At 43.5% G+C, this 17,482-nt stretch overlaps 1 protein-coding gene across 5 annotated transcripts in view; it reads left to right on the plus strand.

Annotated features, from left to right (window-relative positions):
• The window catches only part of Chd9 (chromodomain helicase DNA binding protein 9), a 212,040-nt gene that overhangs the window by 48,650 nt on the left and 145,908 nt on the right, over positions 1–17,482 (plus strand). Inside the window, exon 1 of one of the 5 annotated variants that reach the window (XM_021232464.2) lies at positions 17,373–17,480. The exons of the other annotated variants lie outside the window; for them this stretch is intronic. The gene's annotated coding sequence lies outside the window, so the exon portion shown is untranslated. Of the gene's footprint in view, positions 1–17,372; positions 17,481–17,482 lie in introns of those variants that run through there. 5 annotated transcript variants of the gene reach the window in all.

A 17,482-nucleotide genomic window follows, 5' to 3' on the forward strand; every position in this document is an offset into this window, starting at 1 on the left:
GGCCAGGCAAGGACAACGTCATAAAGAATGACAGCTTGGAGATGATGGAGTTCAAGAATTATTGGGCTAATGCTAGTTGACTTTTAGAGTGTACTCTGCTGCTACAGGGCTCTAAAGTTTTCAGAAGGTCTGGATCTGGCTGATGCTGGTTGCAGAATAATGGAGAAGCTGTGGTTTCTACCCTAAAGCTGTCACTCATCCAGACTGGTCTTTATTGATGCTGTGCATAGTTTTGGCCTTTTGTGTTGCCTTTTAGATCTATTTTGTCCAGCCTCCCATGTGATGTGTAAATGCAGCACCCCAGTCAAGTCCTTCCTAGCTCTTCATTTAATTTACTTAAGTCTTAGTTTCTCTGCATTTAGGATAAGTGGTATATGACTTTAGGCCTGTTTAAGTTTGATGAAGGAACGGAGAAAACCCACCCTGTTCACCAGTTTTAAGTCCCTTGTCTCAGATGATAACAATTGCTGTAGTTTACACTATTTTTTAAAAGGATTTCTCTGTGTTACCCTGGCTGTCCAAGAATTCCATATTTAGAACATGCTGTCCTGAAACTCACAGAGATCCTCCTGCTTCTGTTTCCTGAGTATGAGAATTAAAGGCCTGTGTCACTATACTTCTTAGCCTTTTTAAATTTTATTTTCATTTTGGTTTTTTAAGACAGGGTTTCTCTGTGTATCCCTGGCTGTCCTGGAATTATCTTTGTAGACCAGGCTGACTCTGAAATCTGAGATCTGCCTGCCTCTGTCTCCCCAGTGCTAGGATTAAATATGAGTGCCACCATACCTGACTTAAAAAAGTTTCTATTGTTTCAAACCCCATCTCACTCCTTAAGTCTACCTTGGTCTTGTCCCTTTCATTAACTTACCTCAGCTTCCTGAGAGCTGAGATTACATATGGCATTAAAACATTTCCATTGAAAACTGGGCAGTGGTACCTGCCTGTCATCCTAGCATTCAGAGACCAAGGCAGGAAGATGGTGAGACAGACTCCATATACCTTATCGGAGACTGGCTCCATATACCTTATGGGATAAGGGAGTAACTTGGTGTAGTGCCTGGTCAACATGAGCAACCTAGCATGGGAAGAAGGAAGAGAAGAGTAGACAGGACAGGGAGTGTGATGAGTGAGCCCATCCATGAAGTGTCCCTTGTTGAAGCAGGATGACTCAACGCTCAGGACAGAAAATGCCAGCTTGGGAGTTTGCTCTGTGAACAGCACTTCGTGTAGCTGTCCTTACTTAATTCTCACAGCATCTTGTGGCTAGTGTTAACCCCATTTTTTCAAGCAGATAGCTAAGGCTCCAAGAGGCTAGGGGACCTGCTAAGTTATCCAGCAGATGAGGAGATAGGACTAGAAAGCTCTGACCAGTTTGCACTTCTGAACACAAACAGCTATCAAAAGACATTTTGCACAATGTATGTATAGTGGCTAATGGCTATAAGTCACACACCACTTGGGAGTCTAACATAGGAGTATTATTGTAAATCTGAATGCAGCCTGGCCTATGTGCTCTTACATTACCTTGTCTTACATGAATCATATTAAACTGGGTGGTGGTGTCACACGCCTTTAATCCCAGCACTTGGAAGGCAGAGGCAGGTGGAACTCTGTGAATTCAAGGTCAGCCTGGTTTACAGAGCAAGTTCCATGATGACCAGGGCAACACAGAGAAACCCTGTCTCAAAAAAACAAAAATGAATGAATGAATGAAGATGGGGAGATGGCTCAGTTGGCAAAGTTCTTGACCTCAGCTTGTAACACTAGCACAATGTAAAACCCTGGTGTCTTAGTATCACATGCCTGTAATCCCAGAGCTGGGTAAGCAGAGCTTTAGGAGGACTGCTAGAGAAAGCTGGTCAGTCTAGCCGAGCTAGCAAGCTCCAGGTTCAGTAAGAGGCCATGCTTCAAAATGCATGGTGGAAAGTAATTGGAGAAAACAAGAATACTGACCTGTGGCCTTCACATATACGTCCATACAGAAACCAAAAACAACAATAAAGACTAAAACAAAGGTGGATTCCTTGTTCTTCTCCTTCCTGATGGTAAAATCAGAGCTTGCACTGCCAGGATGATGGGCTGTTTGTTTCCTGATGGTAGCTAAGAAAGATGTCATGTCTGCCACTGACTGTATGACCAAATTAAGCACGCCTCTGAATCAGCCATCTCCTTCTATAGTCTGTATGCCAGAGTACTAGACTGTCATGGGAGGAAAGAGTTGAAGTTCTCGTTTATTGACTTGTTGTGTCTTATGAGATAGTCTCTTTGACCTGGACTCTGTGATCCTCATGCCTCTGCCTCTTGAGGACTTGGATGACGGGAGTGAGCCCCTGCTGAAAGCAAGACTTGTTGGAAATTCTCTGGAAAAGGTGAATGTATTCCCTCCTTTTCATCTCCTGAATGAAGAAGAACTTCATTAATTTTAAAATATCGTCCAATTTAATATTTTGGGGAAAGGAACTCAGGGCCTCACGCATGGTAGACAGATTCCCTGCTACTGGGCTGCATGCTCCCAGCTTTGTTTTTTTTTCTTTTTTTTTTTTTTTGTTTTTTTGTTTGTTTTTTTACATGAATACGTACACACACACACACCTGTGGAGGTCAGAGGGCACTTTCAGAAGTTGTTTTTTTTTCCCTTGTAGCTTGTTCTCTCCTTTCTTCTGAATTACATTCTCCAGACTCACTGGATTACAAGATTCTTGGTTTTTGTTTGTTTCCCCTTGTTAAAACACAACGTCTTTTAAACCCTCAACTCTTGTCTCACCCTCTTGAGTGCAGGGTTATAGGTGTGTGCACTACTATGCCTGAGTTATTTAGTGTAATTTTCTCTTTAAAGGACTGATTTTTCAAGCCAGGTGTGGTGGCACAGCACTTTAATCCTTGGTAGATCTCTATGAGTTAAAAGCCAGTCTGGTCTACGTAGTGAGTTTCAGGACAGCCAGGGCTATATAGAAGAGACCCTTCTTCAAAAGCACAAAAATAAATAGCAATAAAATTAAATTTTCTTTAGTTTGAATAGGAATTATATTTTCTTGCCTTAAAATTCAAAAGGATGACAGGGAGACTGGAGACGTCCCTTTAGCCCATCCCAGTCATCCAGTGTTACTTTCTACAAGCATCAAATCATTGGTTTGTTTTGTTTCATTTTTTTACATTTTTAAAAATTAAAATTAAAATATCATTCACCTTCCCCATCCTTTCAACCCTTCCTGTGTCCCACCCTCAAATTCATGGCTTCTTTTTCTTTAGTTACTATTGTTACCATTGTGTGTGTGTGTGTGTGTGTGTGTGTGTGTGTGTATGTGTGTGTGTGTGTAAGTAAGAAATTATACTGGGGGTGGAGAAATGGCTCAATGGTTCAGAGTACCTGCTGTTCTTCCAGAGGTCAGTTGTCAGCACCCAGATGGCAACTCACAATCATCTGTATCTCCATTTCTAGTGGATCTGACCTTTCTTCTCACTTCCATGAGTTCCTGCACACATGAGCACATTCATACACCCAGGCACACATTAAAATAAATATTAAAAAAAGAAAATAAAGCTGGATGTTGTGGTGCATGTGTTTAATCCCGGCACTCAGGAGGCAGAGACAGGCAGATCTCTATGAGTTTATGTTCAGCCTAGGCTGGCTAAGGATACTTACTGAGTCCCTGTCTTAAATACATACACACACACACCCCTGAAGAAAGAAAGAAGCTATAAACTTAATTGTGTGTGTGTGGTATATGAGTGTGTGTGGTATATGAGTGTCTGTGGTGCGTGAGTGTGAGGTATATGAGGTTGTAGGGGGGTACTTACTCTTACGGAGGACTACAGTAGGGCATCACTCTGTTCCCTTGAGTCAATGTCTCTTACTGAACCGGAGGCTCCTTCTTTTGGCGAGGCTCCTGGCTATTCATCAAGCTCCCAGGATGCAGCAGTCTCCGTCCCTCAGCTGTGGGGTTACAGGTGTGCATGCTCAAACCCTGTTCTTTCATGTGGGAGCTGAGGAGTCCAGCTCAGACTTCATGTTTGCACAGCAACCATTCTTTTCCCTTTGTGCCATTTACCCAGGTCCAGAAACTATATATTCTTAACTTATGCCCCACCCCTTCTCTGGTATCCTGCAACCTGATTTTCTCATTTGAAACCCATTCTGGTTTATTTTGTAGAGTGTTTCTATTTTGTTTAATGATGTTGTTGTATTCTGTTGCTTGAGTATTCCATTTTTAGGTTAATGAGTCCCCTAAAGCAGTGGTTAGCATGTTTCCCAGCCTTAGCTGATACTTAACACTGTAACGAAGCCTTGTGTGAATGTGATTCTGTAGGCTAGTTTGCAACTTTTTTGGTTGTGTTTTGCTTTGGTTTATGTTATTTTATTTGAGACAAAGTCTCTCTGTGTAGTCCTGGCTGTCCTGGAACTCTACATGTAGACCTGACTGACCTTGAACTCATAGAGAGCTGTCTGTCTCTGCCTCATGAGTGCTAGGATTAAAGTTGGGCACCGCCCACCATCCACACCTTGCTACTTTGTATGTATGTGTTTTAAGATCTCACAGTCCAGATTGGCGTATAACTTCCTATGTATACCAAATGGCTTCAAATCCTCCTGCATCAGCCTCTCAGGTACTGGGATTCCAGGCATGCTCCACTACAACGGACTTAGTTTGCAATTTATAACTGAGACTAGGTTTGAGGTTCTGCTGAAAGCTGTGTGCAAAGGGACTGGAGAGTTTCTCTCAACCTCTAGCGGGACTGGAGAGTTTCTCTAGCGGAAGGCGCCTGAGATGGTTCCGTGACAGAGGGCCTGTTTAGCCTGCACCAGGCCTTAGTGTAATCCCTAGCACCAAAAAAGTATGCAGAAAATTTCATAAGTGCAAGTATTTCAAAGACAGATCCACTTTTGTGTTCTGACTTCTTTTGATGTGTTAGGTCCTGGGTTTTAAGTTTCAACCGGCAGTGTCTATCTCTGGTCTCAGCGGTGATCAGAGCTGTTCTGAGTAGAGTGTTTTCGCTGGGTCAAAGTGGTCTTACTGTTCCTTACTGTCCACCTGTGCCAACATCTGGCCATGCTGACCTGAGGATTCCTTAGGCGCTTGTGTCTGACCTTCATGCTGCGCTGGGTTAGTACACTAGAACCAAAGGTTATGGTTCTATGAGATTTGCATTTGGGAAATGTTGCAGAGTTCTCTAAGTGGGACTTGCATACGTAGTAAAAAGGCATAAACACCAACAAAAATACTGTGGTAAGCAGCCATTTCCCAATGGATGGCTAGAGGCGGTGTTGTAAAGTAGTTAAGACATCCTCTGCAGCTTCCTGGAGTGAGACAGGATCTCCCTCTATAGCCGACTCACATCCAGGTTTGCTCAGAGGAAGGGAAGGATCACAGTCTGGGTAAAGATGCCCCTGATAAATACAAGCCACAGTGTATATGTGGGGTAGTTCTGTGTGCCACCCTTCACCCCCCCCCACCCCTACCCTCAATGCTGGAGATATAGTGTAGTATTTGGGGAAGGAAGGAAGGAAGGAAATCATCACATTCGACATCCTAGACTGTTTCACGTCTCTTCTAGACTCTTAAAAATAAGGCTGATCCCTGCCAAATTGCTTCCCTGTTCTGCTTCTGCGTCGTATATTTAGCCAGTAGGTTATTTCAGAGAAGCTAGCAGCAGTGTAATGGAGGAGAAAAGGCTAAAGCAGGAAGTCCTCAGCTAGGGCCTGGCATTGGCTCTACAAACTCCCTGCTCCTTTGGTTCTTATTCCTAAAATAGGAAAGGAGCCATGCGCATTTACTGCAAAAGATAGGTGCATGGCTGAGCCCAGGGATTAAGGCCCATGATTGCAGGTAGAAGTTGGAAGCCTGACTAGGATACAGCATGGTCCAGGCCAGTCTGGACCATTTACTGAGATCCTATCCCATAGTTAAGAAGTAGGACTCGGGAGGCAGAGGCAGGTGGATCTCTGTGAGTTCAAGGCCAGGCTGGACCGACAGCCTCCAAAACAATACAGAGAAACCCTGTCTCGTAAAACCAAAAAAAAAGTAGGAAACCGGGAGGTGGTAATGCACGCCTTATGTAGTAAATGAAACGTAACACAGATAGATGTACTCACTACCACCATTCAGAAACTACCAAACCTTTTGAAATAATGGTTGCTCTGTCACATGGGCTCGGGTAGGACAAGTTCATTTGTTTAACAAACATTTATTGAGTACATACTGTGAGCCCGGGTACTGTCACAGTGCTGAGAATATGGCGATGAACAAATAGAAAGTTTTATGCCCTGGAGCAGAGGAGGGAGAGAGAGCAAGAAAAGGACGACCCTGGAATCCAGCCTGTTTTCACCACAGAGCTAGGAATGGCGTGCTTTGGTGCAGGAAACAGGCTGCTGGGGGTTTGGTTTCATTGCAGATCAACCAAGGCAGCTTGCATAGGCTAGGTAAGGCCCCAGCCCTGAGCTAAGCCCCACCTCTCTGCTGTGTGGTTTAATCTTGCTCCTTGGAGGAGGAGGGAGGGAGGGGAGGAGGAGTTGGGCCTGTTAGGAAGTGTGCTGCTGTCTGTGGTTGGTGACATACAGAAAGCAGAGTCAACAGCCTCAGCAAAGCAAGCAAGGTGGGAAGCCGAGTCTTCTACCCCTCTTTCCTCTCTATCCTTCTTCTTTTGTTTGCGTTTGTTATGATGGTTTGATTTGCTTTTAAGAGCTGGCTTCATGGCTAAAAGCAGGAGCACTGACTTTCTTCCATAGGGCCCGGGGTTCAATTCCCAGCACCACCTGGTGGCTAGCCTTCTGTCATTCTGCTTCCAAGGACTCTAACAGTTTCTTCTGGCCTCTACTTCATGTGCATGGTGTGCAGATAAACACTCAAACAAAGCACCCAGCACGTAACATAAAAATAAACGTTCATGTTGTCCTAGAACTTCCTCTGGAGCTTGGACTGGCCTTGCCTTGAACTTGCTCATTTGATTTGTTTTTCTGTTTTGTTTTGTTTTGTTTTTGGTTTTTGTCTGTCTTGTTTTGTTTTGGGGTGGTGGTGGTGGTGGTTCAAGACAGGGTCTCACTATGTAGCTCTGGCTGACCTGGAACTCATTATGTAGACCGGGCTGGCCTGAAACTCAGAGATCCGCCTGCCTCTGCCCCCAAGTGCTGGGATTAAAGGCGTGGGCCACTACACCTGGCTTTAGGCTTGGCATAGTCCTTCTGCCTCAGTTTTCCATGTGTTGGAATTACAGGGCATGTGCCAGTGCCCTGGAGTTTCCTTCTCAGCTGCAGAGGAAAACGGCAGAACTTCTGACAGACCGCACTTCCTCCATCTTGGAGATCGATTGGACCCCCCATACCCTTGATTTAATCTTTGCTCTAAAATTCACTTCTTCCAAAAGCTTCCATGGCTATAAACTTTGGACCACAGCGATAAACATAGGTGTTCACAGGTTCAGACAAAATGGTCCCAAGCAAGTGTAACCCAACAGAAACAGGTAGTCTGTGACAATGCAATAGATGTGGTGGCCTTCACTCTGAGGATGGATTAAGAGCTCAGTGTTACCAGATTTCTAAAAAGCTTGAAGTCTAAACTTTTAAGTAAAACATTCTGATTTTTAAATGTTGGCAATTCAGGTGTGCAGGTGAGTTTATGATCTTTGACATAAACAAATTAGTTTTGCATAACAAGGAGCATTATTAAGAAAAGGCAGGCAATCCCTCAACTAGATGATGGGACAGACTCAGTAGACTTCTTAGGGGAGGTCTAACCCACTCTGAGGAGCAGATGAGAGAGGTGTGTGCGTGTGGGGGGGATTAGGGGAACAGGAGCAGAGGAGGAAGGAGAAACTGGGATTGGAATGTAAACAATACATTAATAATAAAAAAAGGAACCACAAAAAATACCATTAAAAAAAAAAAAGGCAGGCAAGTGAGAGGTATGGTGGCATATGCCTTTAATTGAAGCTCCTGGGAGATCAAGGCGAGAGTCTTAGGCTTATGGCCAGCCTGGGCTACAAAGAGAGTCCCTATTTCACAAAACAAGGAAGAAGAGGCAGGCAAAAGGCAGAAATTTGATCAAACTGATAGTTGGAGAATGTGAATGTATTAGGGAGTTGACCCGCTGCCAGGGTTCTGTCCCATCTGCTCAGTCCCCAGGTTATTTTGGAGAAAGTAGCAACCTGTGAGTCATTCTAGTAGAGTGGGAAAGATGTTCCATGGCGGGTGAGCCCCTCCACCCAGAGCTCTGATTTCCTCTTCTGCAGGGTGGGCTGGACTCAAGGGCTTTCAATATATGTCCATCTAAACCCAGCCAGTCTCCAGAAAAGCCTCCCTGCTGGGGAATGGTGGGGGACCCCCAAGGCTTTCAGAACCTCAGCTCAGCCTTTGTTCTGGTTTTTCCTTTGGTTTTTTTGCTTTTTCGGTTTTATATCTTGGACTTCTGCCAAAAGTTTAAAAATAAAATCTTTCTGAAGAGTTTCCCTGCTTTTCTAAAGTTTGAAAATCTGGATTAGAGGCTCAGCTCTACTGGAAGGTGTTATTAGCTTTTCTCAGTTTGTCTAGTGGTGCTTGTCTGCTTCCAGCCAGTTGTCACCAGGTCTGTCCCCAGGCACAAATGAAAAAGTAGCTATCAAATGCTATAGGGAGAGCTGGGGTGCAGCTCAGTGGTAGAGCAAGGGCAAAGTCATTTCATACACCCACACATACATGCACACATGCGTGCACTACACACACCATACACACATGCATATGTACGGATGCATAAACATAAACATGCACACAGACACATGCAGAATTATAGGAAGATTCTGAAACATTAGTTCAATAGTTTTTTTGTTTTTTTCCAAGACAGGGTTTCTTTGTGTAGCCCTGGCTGTCATGGAAATAGCTCTGTTGACCAGGCTGACCTCGAACTCACTGAGATCCTCCCGCCTCTGCTTCGTGCTGGGATTAAAGGTGTTCACCATACCACCTGGCTTTTTTTTTTAACTTTTTAATTGGAAAACAGATATGTTCTCATTTCTAGCATTATGCTCTTTATAAGCAACATAACCAATCATGTTTGCTTTCCTGGCCATACATGGCTCTGTATCCATATGGTGGTGTATCTGTCTGGATGGTGGTATATCCGTCTCTATGGTAGTGTATCCGGCTGTGTGGTGGTGTGTCTGTATGGTGGTGTATCTATCTATATGGTGGTGTGTCTGTATGATGGTGTATCTACCTATAGTCCTTGTTACTTGAGAGGCTGAGATAGGACTTAGATTCAGGAGTTTGAGGCCAGCTTGGGAAACAACAAAACCTTGTCAAAACAAACAAATAAAAACATAAGGAGCCACCATCAATGAGAGAAACAAAGCCACTAGCAGCAAAGCCTTGTGGAGACATGTGATTTGATAAAACACATCAACATTTCCCAGAGATCTCCAGCCTCCAGTCACTCTGTTCAATCTAAGCAATACCAATAATCGCTTTAAAGTGTTATCTAGACAGCTGGGTGTAGTGGACCCCGCCTATAACCCCTGCACTTGAGAGGCCCACAATAGGAGTATGAGAAGTTCAATGCCAGGCTAGACTGTGCTTTAAAAAAAGAAAAAAGAGCTATCATTTGTTGATAACAATATGTGGTGGCTATGTATAAGATTCAAAATATTAACTGTGTAAAAAAAACAGATATATTTTTGTCTTTGTTTGATATTAGAGAAACTAAGGCTAGGTGAGGTCCAGGCTTGTCTGGGCTACCCAGACTGTAACGCATGCCTGTCCGACATGTTTTCTCCTGCTTCCCTCTGAGGTTTCTGGTGACTTTGAGAAGTCAGGTGGCAGGAGGACTCTTGTTTGAAGCTATCTTCAGATCCTCTAGCCAACTGCTTTCAACTTTGGCTTCTTAGCTACTGAAAACACCTTGAATGGAAGTTGCTACACACAGCTGTTTTTGTTTGCTTCCTTAATCTTGACCGATCAGAGGATCCATGAATTTAAATTGTCCCCTCCATTGACCTGGATTTCTTCTGTGGAAATGAAAGAACTTTAGATCTGGGGTAGACTCCATTATTCCTGCTGGGGTGCAAAGGAGCCTGTTTTCCACACCTAGTTTAAGGGCTTCAGGGTCCCTCCTGGTGAGTATATGTGGAGAAGATTTCATGAAGCCACACAATTATTGATTGCAGGACTTTTTAAATTTTATTTATTTTTTTAAACTTAGCACTAGCTGGGCACAGGGGATCCTATCTAGTGTCTTTCTTCAGCTGTTAATCTCCTAACATGTAGCTGCTTCAGGCAGGGTGGGGCAATATAATTAGCTTCCTAAATTATGGCCTTCTATTCCATCTAGTAACTTTTTCCCCCCCTTCAAGACAGGGTTTCTCAATGTAGCCCAGGCGGTCGTGGAACTCACTCTGTGGACCAGTCTGGCCTCTGCCTTCTGAGTGCTGGATTAAAGGAGTATGCCACCACCTCCTGACTCCACCCAGTATCTTAACTAACCTGTTGAACACAGAGACACGGTCTCACTATGTAGCCCTGGATGGTCTGGAACTCTCTATGTAAACCAGTCTGGTTTCCAACTTACCCGATCTCCATTTGCCTCTGTCTCCCTAGTGCTAGGATTAAGGTGTGAGCCATCATTCCTGTACAAGACACCATCCCCTCTCCCCCAGTCTGTAAATTTTAGGGATTTTCTTTGCCCCCCCCACCCCCCCTTGCTGTTGGATCTCCACTGTATTCTAGCTGCTTCTGCTGTGAATGGATGGTGTTTTCAGATCAGAGGACTTGATGAACCTGAAGCAGGCCTCAGCACCTATCTAAGAAACCCGAATTCCAGCCCAGTTTTCTTTCCCACCAAACAGTGAGCACTGTTGTTTTTTTCCTTTAAGTTTGCCTCCAAGACAGGAGACTACTAATTTTCACTTGCACACGCTAGGACTTTGAGAGAATGCTATGAGTGTGTTTAGAAGGAACAACCAGGCAGGCAGCATAGGTGTTTTTCTCACTTCATGGGTGAGAAAACTTGCTGATCAGTTAGTCAGTGACAGCTTGCAGTGTGGTTCAGATAACTCTCTGTTCATCCTGTATCCTTTGCATTTTATTGTAATCCTCTGGCCTTTTGATATTTGCTAGTTTGTGTATTGTTGCTTTGAGACAGTGTCCCACTGTGGAAACGCATAGGCCTGGCTGGCCTCTACTCACTCTTTGGCTAAGGCTGGCCTGAGCCCCATGAGCCTCCCAAATTCTGACATTAGTAAGGCATTTGTCCTTACTAATTGGAAAAGAAGGGCTTCTAGTTTCATCCCATTGAAGGCCATTTCACCCCTCCTTCTCTCCCCTTCTTTCTTCTTTTTTCTTTTTCTTTTTAGACACAGGATCTCACTTTGTAGCCCAGGCTGACCTAGAAATCACAGTCCTCCTGTTTCTTGAATGCTGGAATTATAGACATGCTTCGTCCTGTCAACCACGTGGGGCAAGGGCGCTGCTACCCAGCGACACCCCTAAAGCAGCCTAGAGTGGTATTTTCCTGTCTTGTCTGCACAAGTCACCATGTGAGGAGTCTTCACATCCTGATGCCAAAACCTGTCACCTCCAGGTGTGGGTAGAGTGAAGACAACGTCCAAGTCTCTCTCAAGATGCTATTGTGCCGTTTCTTCATCTGTTTTCTGTTGCTATGACAAAACATCTGAAACTGAGTAGTTTAGGAATTTATGTAGCTCGTGGTTCTGGAGGCCAAAGGCATAGCACTTGTGGCTGCTTAGTCATCTAGTAAAGGTCCTCTTACAACATCATGATGAGACAGTGGGCACCACATGGTGAGATAGAGCAAATTAATTGGTCCATATCGGTCTTATAAAGCCATCGGCACCATCACAGAGGCCCCCAATCCCATCTAATCCTAGTTTTAAAGGCCCTGTCTCCTTCCTAATGCCATCAGCATATGGAGTTGAGGAGTATCTATCCTGTGAGCCTTTGAGCGACATATTCAAAACATAGCCCACAGCAAGGCTTTTAAATGTTTCATTGTTTTTGAGGAAGGGTCTCACTATGTAGCCGGACTGGCTTTGAAATTATTATGTAGCTGAGTCTGATCTCAGATTTTTGATCCTCCTGCCTGAGGATCCTCCTGCCCATGCTGAGATTATAGGTTGGAGACAGAATGTTTGACTCACAAAATAAGGTTTGAGGGCTTCTTAAAATTTTTTTTTTACTTGTGGGATTTGGTGGCATATACCTTTAGTCCCAGTACTTAGGAGGCAGAGGGTGGTAGATCTCTGTGTTGTCCACACAGTGAGTTCTAGGACAGCCACAGCTGCACAGATACACCCCATCTAAGAAAACAGAAAAAAAAATTATTTTTATATGTTAGGGTTTTGCTTTCAGGCCTGTGTGCGCACCACATTTGTGTCTGGTACCAGCGGAGGTCAAGAGAGGGCATTGGATTCTGTGGAACTGTAGTTACAAATGCTTGTGTCACCATGTGGGGTACTAACCACCCAACCTGGGTCCTTTGCCAGAGCAACTAAGTGTTCTTAGCCATTGAGCCATCTCTCTAGTCCTCCCTCCCCACCCCACCCCCACCCCCACCCCCACCCCAGGTGAGAAATGGTTTTTTTGTTTTTGTTTTTGTTTTTGCGGGGGAGGGGGGTTTCGAGACAGGGTTTCTCTGTTTAACTTTGGAGGCTGTCCTGGAACTAGCTCTGTAGACCAGGCTGGCCTCGAACTCACAGAGATCCGCCTGCCTCTGCCTCCCGAGTGCTGGGATTAAAGGCATGTGCCACCAACGCCTGGCCCAGGTGAGAACTTTTGATAGAAGTTTGTTTTTCCCATTTCTGAGCCCAGAGCATCAAGCATGTTAGGCAAATGCTGTACCGCCCAGGTATCTCAGCAGCCCTGTAGCAGCAACAGTTGTTCTGCTGGGACATTGATGAGTCTTAAGGAACAACTCATTTTGTGTCAGCCGCACATTTATGGAAAAGTGGCTGCTGGGAAATAGAAACTGTCTATGCCTTCAAGCTATTTTCTCTTCTTTGTTTCTTTTCTTTTCTTCTTTTGGTTTTTCGAGACAGGGTTTCTCTGTTTATTTTTGGAGCCTGTCCTGGAACTCACTCTTTAGACCAGACTGGCCTCGAACTCAAAGAGATCCTCCTGCCTCTGCCTCCCGAGTGCTGGGATTAAAGGATGTTCGCCACCACCGCCCGGTTATTTTCTTCCTAGTAGATTTAGACAAATAATACATAGGTACTCACCATGAGATACGCGGTAAAAAGGAACTCGGACAAAGCGAGGCTGACAGGAGGAACCAAGTTCCTCTCCAGACCTGGGGATGGAGGAGGGGCATCTAAAGCTTCTTTAAATAGATGAAGAGGCCCAGACAAGGAAGGCTGTGTGCTTAAGGAGGCAGAAAAGACTCATGCTGCTCTCAGTTATCTAGAAAGGGATTAGCAGATAGTGAGAAGTGGCAGCCCGACCTTTCTTATCATTTACACAAATGACTCAGTATGTCCTTGCCAAATAATATACATCCTCTAGGAATCAGGGTAATGTGTGCTAGACAACAACACTGTCACTTTAGTAGCCTAAAATTGCCTCTGATGAGAAAAGTTTCGACATTCCGTTAAAGGGGAAAAATGCATTACAGATTTGATATTCAGAGGATTTTGTCTAATCCCTTAGTCTTTTATCCTCTTGCCAACCATCACCTGGAAATAGGCTGTTAGTGTGCAGGGATACGGAATGCATGCTATCAAGTGTTGGGAGTATAGCTCAGTGGTAGAACAGGTGCAAGACCCTGGTTTCAATTGTCAGCACTGAGAAGAAGGAAAAAAAAAAGAATACAGTAGAATCCAGATTGTCAATGGCCCTAGACATTTGGATTTGGTTCTCTGATATACTCCCCCCATTGTGTGTGTGTGTGTGTGTGTGTGTGTGTGTGTATACCTTTCTGTCTCTGTGTGTCTTTATCTCTCTCTCTGTCTTTCTCTATCTGTCTCTGTTTCTCTGTTTCTCTGGCGAAAGTGGTTGTGATAGTAGACCCCACCAGGGTATCAAGCATAGGGTCTCATACAGATGTAGCTCAGGCTGGCCCTTAATTTGCTGTTATTAAGACTGACTTTGAAACTTGGGGTCCTCTCACCTCTACTTCACCGTATCCTGCAATGTCTTAGCCAAGTTAGCCCCACTTAATCTGCCCCACTCTCGAAAAATCCTGAAAGGACACCAATAAAACTTTTTGTTGTTAACTTTTTTAAACATTAAAATAATTTTTATTTTATGTGCATTGGTATTTTGCCTTCATGTATGTTTGTGTGAGATCTTGGAGTTACAGACAGTTGTGAGCTGCCATGCGGGTGCTGGGAATTAAACCCAGGTCCTCTGGAAGAATGGTTAGCCCTCTTAACCTCTGAGCCATCTCTCCAGCTCTTGTTGCTTTCGTAAAAAGTTTAAATTGTATTCTATGTATGCTTTGCCTGCATATATGTCTGAGTACCACTTGTGTACCTGGTGTCTACAGAGATAAAAGAGAGCATTGAGACAAAAGAGAGCATCAAGCATCAGATCTAGTGGACAGGAGTTACAGGCAGTTTTGAGCCACCATATGGGTGCTGGGAATTGAACTCAAGTCCTCTAGAAGAGCAGCCAGTGTTCTTAACCCCTGAATTGTCTCTCCAGCCCCCAAAGGAATTTTCTTTCCTGCCTGTCCTTCCTTCCTTCTTTCCTTCCTTCCTTTTTCTGTTTTTGAGACAGAATGTTGCTCTGTAGGCCAGACTGGCCTCAAAGTCACCAAAAAGTCCTCCCAGTTTAGCCTTCTCAATGCCAACCAAGATTACAGTAGGTCACAGTCCCCAATGTTCAGAAGTGGTAATTATATAATATTACCTGGGTTGTGGTGATGGTGACATGAATATACATGTATATTCAAATCACCAGGTTAATTGTCACTAACTGTGCATTTTTTAATATACTGGTTATATATAAATAAAGTTGGGGGAATGAGTATAATTTAAAAATTGTTTTTCACATTAAATTTGCAAATACAAGAATAAAAGAAAAAATAAGTAATTATGAGGCAGGAAAAAGACTGATGCCACTCATGGTGGCACTTGCTTTTAATCCCAGCACCTGGGAGGCAAAGACAGGATGAGCTCTGTGAGTTAGAGCCCAGCCTGGTTTACACAGCAAGTTTTTGGACAGCTAGCACTATATAGAGGGACCCTTTCTTAACCCCAACCAAACAATATTGGCCCTATAACTGAAAAAAAAAAGGGGTAAAGGGTAGGACTATGGTATGGTCATTGTTAGAGAAAAGGACGTGGTTTTTGTTTTTCGTACCCATGAGAATCCAAGCGGAGAGCTTGTACATGCTAAGCAAGTGCTGTCCTGCTGAGTTACCCTCCAAGCCCATGTGTGTTTTATTATTAGCTAATATGGACGAGTTTTGGGAGTTCTTCCTTAAACTAGATAAAATCGAGGTAGTGATTCCATGGAAAGATGGTGACTGAATTATGAATCCTCCAACCCCTCACCCCCCCCAATAAAAATGAGAGAGAGAGAGAGAGAGGGAGGGAGGGAGGGAGGGAGGGAGGGGGAGGGAGGGGGGAGGGCTCCAGGTTCCATTTCCTCTTGTTCTGAGTGATAGAAAAGACAGGGTGGAGTAAGATGTGACTCAGTTGGTAGAAAGCTTGCCTGGATTACATCCCTAGTACTCCATAAAACTGGGACAGTGGCACATGTCTGCCATCACAACACTCTTGAGGTATAGCCAGGAGAACCAAAGTTCAAGGTTGTCCTTGGCTACATGATGAATTTGAAGACAATTTGGGATAGATGAGACCCTGCCTCAATAATAAACAACCCAACTCAGGATGGGTTTTCAGGTGTTTGTTTTTGTTTTTTTTCCTTCTAAAAGTAAGATGACTATAATGCAAAGGAACTGATTAGAAAATTATATTAGTGGGCTGGAGAGATGGCTCAGCAGTTAAGAGCACTGACTGCTCCTCCAGGAGACCTGGGTTCACTTCCCAGTACCCACATGGAAGCTCACGATACTGTCTGTAACTTCAAGATCTGACACCTTCATACAGACATACATGCAGGCAAAACACCAATGCACATAAAATTAAAATAAATAAATTTTATTAACAAAGAAAAATAACATTATTATAGTTTTCATCAGATTTTTATTTTGTTTGTTTGAGACATCTTACTATGTATTTCTATCTGGCCAGCTCAGAAGTTATTATGTAGTCCAGGCTGACCTCAGACTCAGAGAGATCCTGCTGCCTCAGTCTTCCAAGTGCTGGGATTAAAAGCATGTGCCAAGATGCTCAGCTCCATCAGTTTTAGCTGAGTGATATGGATCACATATACTTATAGAGCACAGCAACTACAGTACCTATAAGTGAGGGCTATTGACAAAATTAATTATGAAGAGTTAATGAGCTGATATTTGCTTGCTTTATAAAAAAATTTGCCATGAGGTCAGAGGATGGTGTCTATCATGTTAATTGTTATATTCCTGGCAATGAATATTCCTGTGTCTGACTTACCAATAGGTGTGTTGGATGCATTCATTTTTCAGGTTTCATCCCAATTTAATGAATCTGAATTCCTCCCAAGCTAGATGCAGATCCAACTTTTCCACAGTAGAAGCAAATGCATAGATAGGGAATCAGGTACTCAGGGGTAGCTTCCAAATTTCTTTTTCCTGAAGATCTTCTAAGGCTATGACAAGCAGCTGTATCTAAAAGCTCACAGTGTGAGATCTGAACTGTAAAGCAGGAGGAGGCTTTGAAGTATCTTCCCAGATAGGGGAAGGGCATAAACTAGATAAAGCCTGAGCATTCTAAGATTTGCCCCTCATCAAATGGGCCTAGCAGAAAGAACCCAAAAAGCATCTTCCTGGCTGGACAAGCCCTTTGGTGATTGTCATTATCTGCTGGCACTAGATTGGAAAACAGTGCTAACTAAGCATGCTTCGAAATGATGGGTAGTGTGTTTAATCTACTGCTAACAGCTTGTCTGCACTCTACTAACTTAAAAAAAAAAAGCCTGGAAAAGAAACCTAAAGAGCTTTCTAGTGATATCCTTCACTTCTATCTAAGAAAAGCCCCGTGTTCCTCACTGAGTCAAGGCATTTTCACAACTCCCAGGAAGCTACTGGGAAATGAACATATACTCATTGATGAATCAACCAGAACCCTTTTTGGATTCTTTCTCTGGAGTAGAATATCTGAGTTACTCAAGCTACCTTCAGTGTAACAGAGAGATAGACATGATGGTATTTCCTACAATATAATGGAATAATATATTCAAGTTAGGAACTTATATACAATGTATAAATGTATAGCATACTTAAGAAGCATGCTTGTAGCCTTAACAAGTACTTATTATTTTTGTCTTTTTTGTTATTTTTTCTTTTTTAGAAAATTTATTTATTTTTTAATGAGTATGAGAGCTTTTGGTACCTGTGGAGGTCAGAAGAGAAGTGTGGGATCTCCTGGAACTAGAGTTATGAAAGGTTGTGAATCACTTTGT

This window comes from Mesocricetus auratus, unplaced genomic scaffold (genome assembly GCF_017639785.1).
Source record: "Mesocricetus auratus isolate SY011 unplaced genomic scaffold, BCM_Maur_2.0 Super-Scaffold_100045, whole genome shotgun sequence".
Lineage (NCBI taxonomy): Eukaryota > Metazoa > Chordata > Mammalia > Rodentia > Cricetidae > Mesocricetus > Mesocricetus auratus.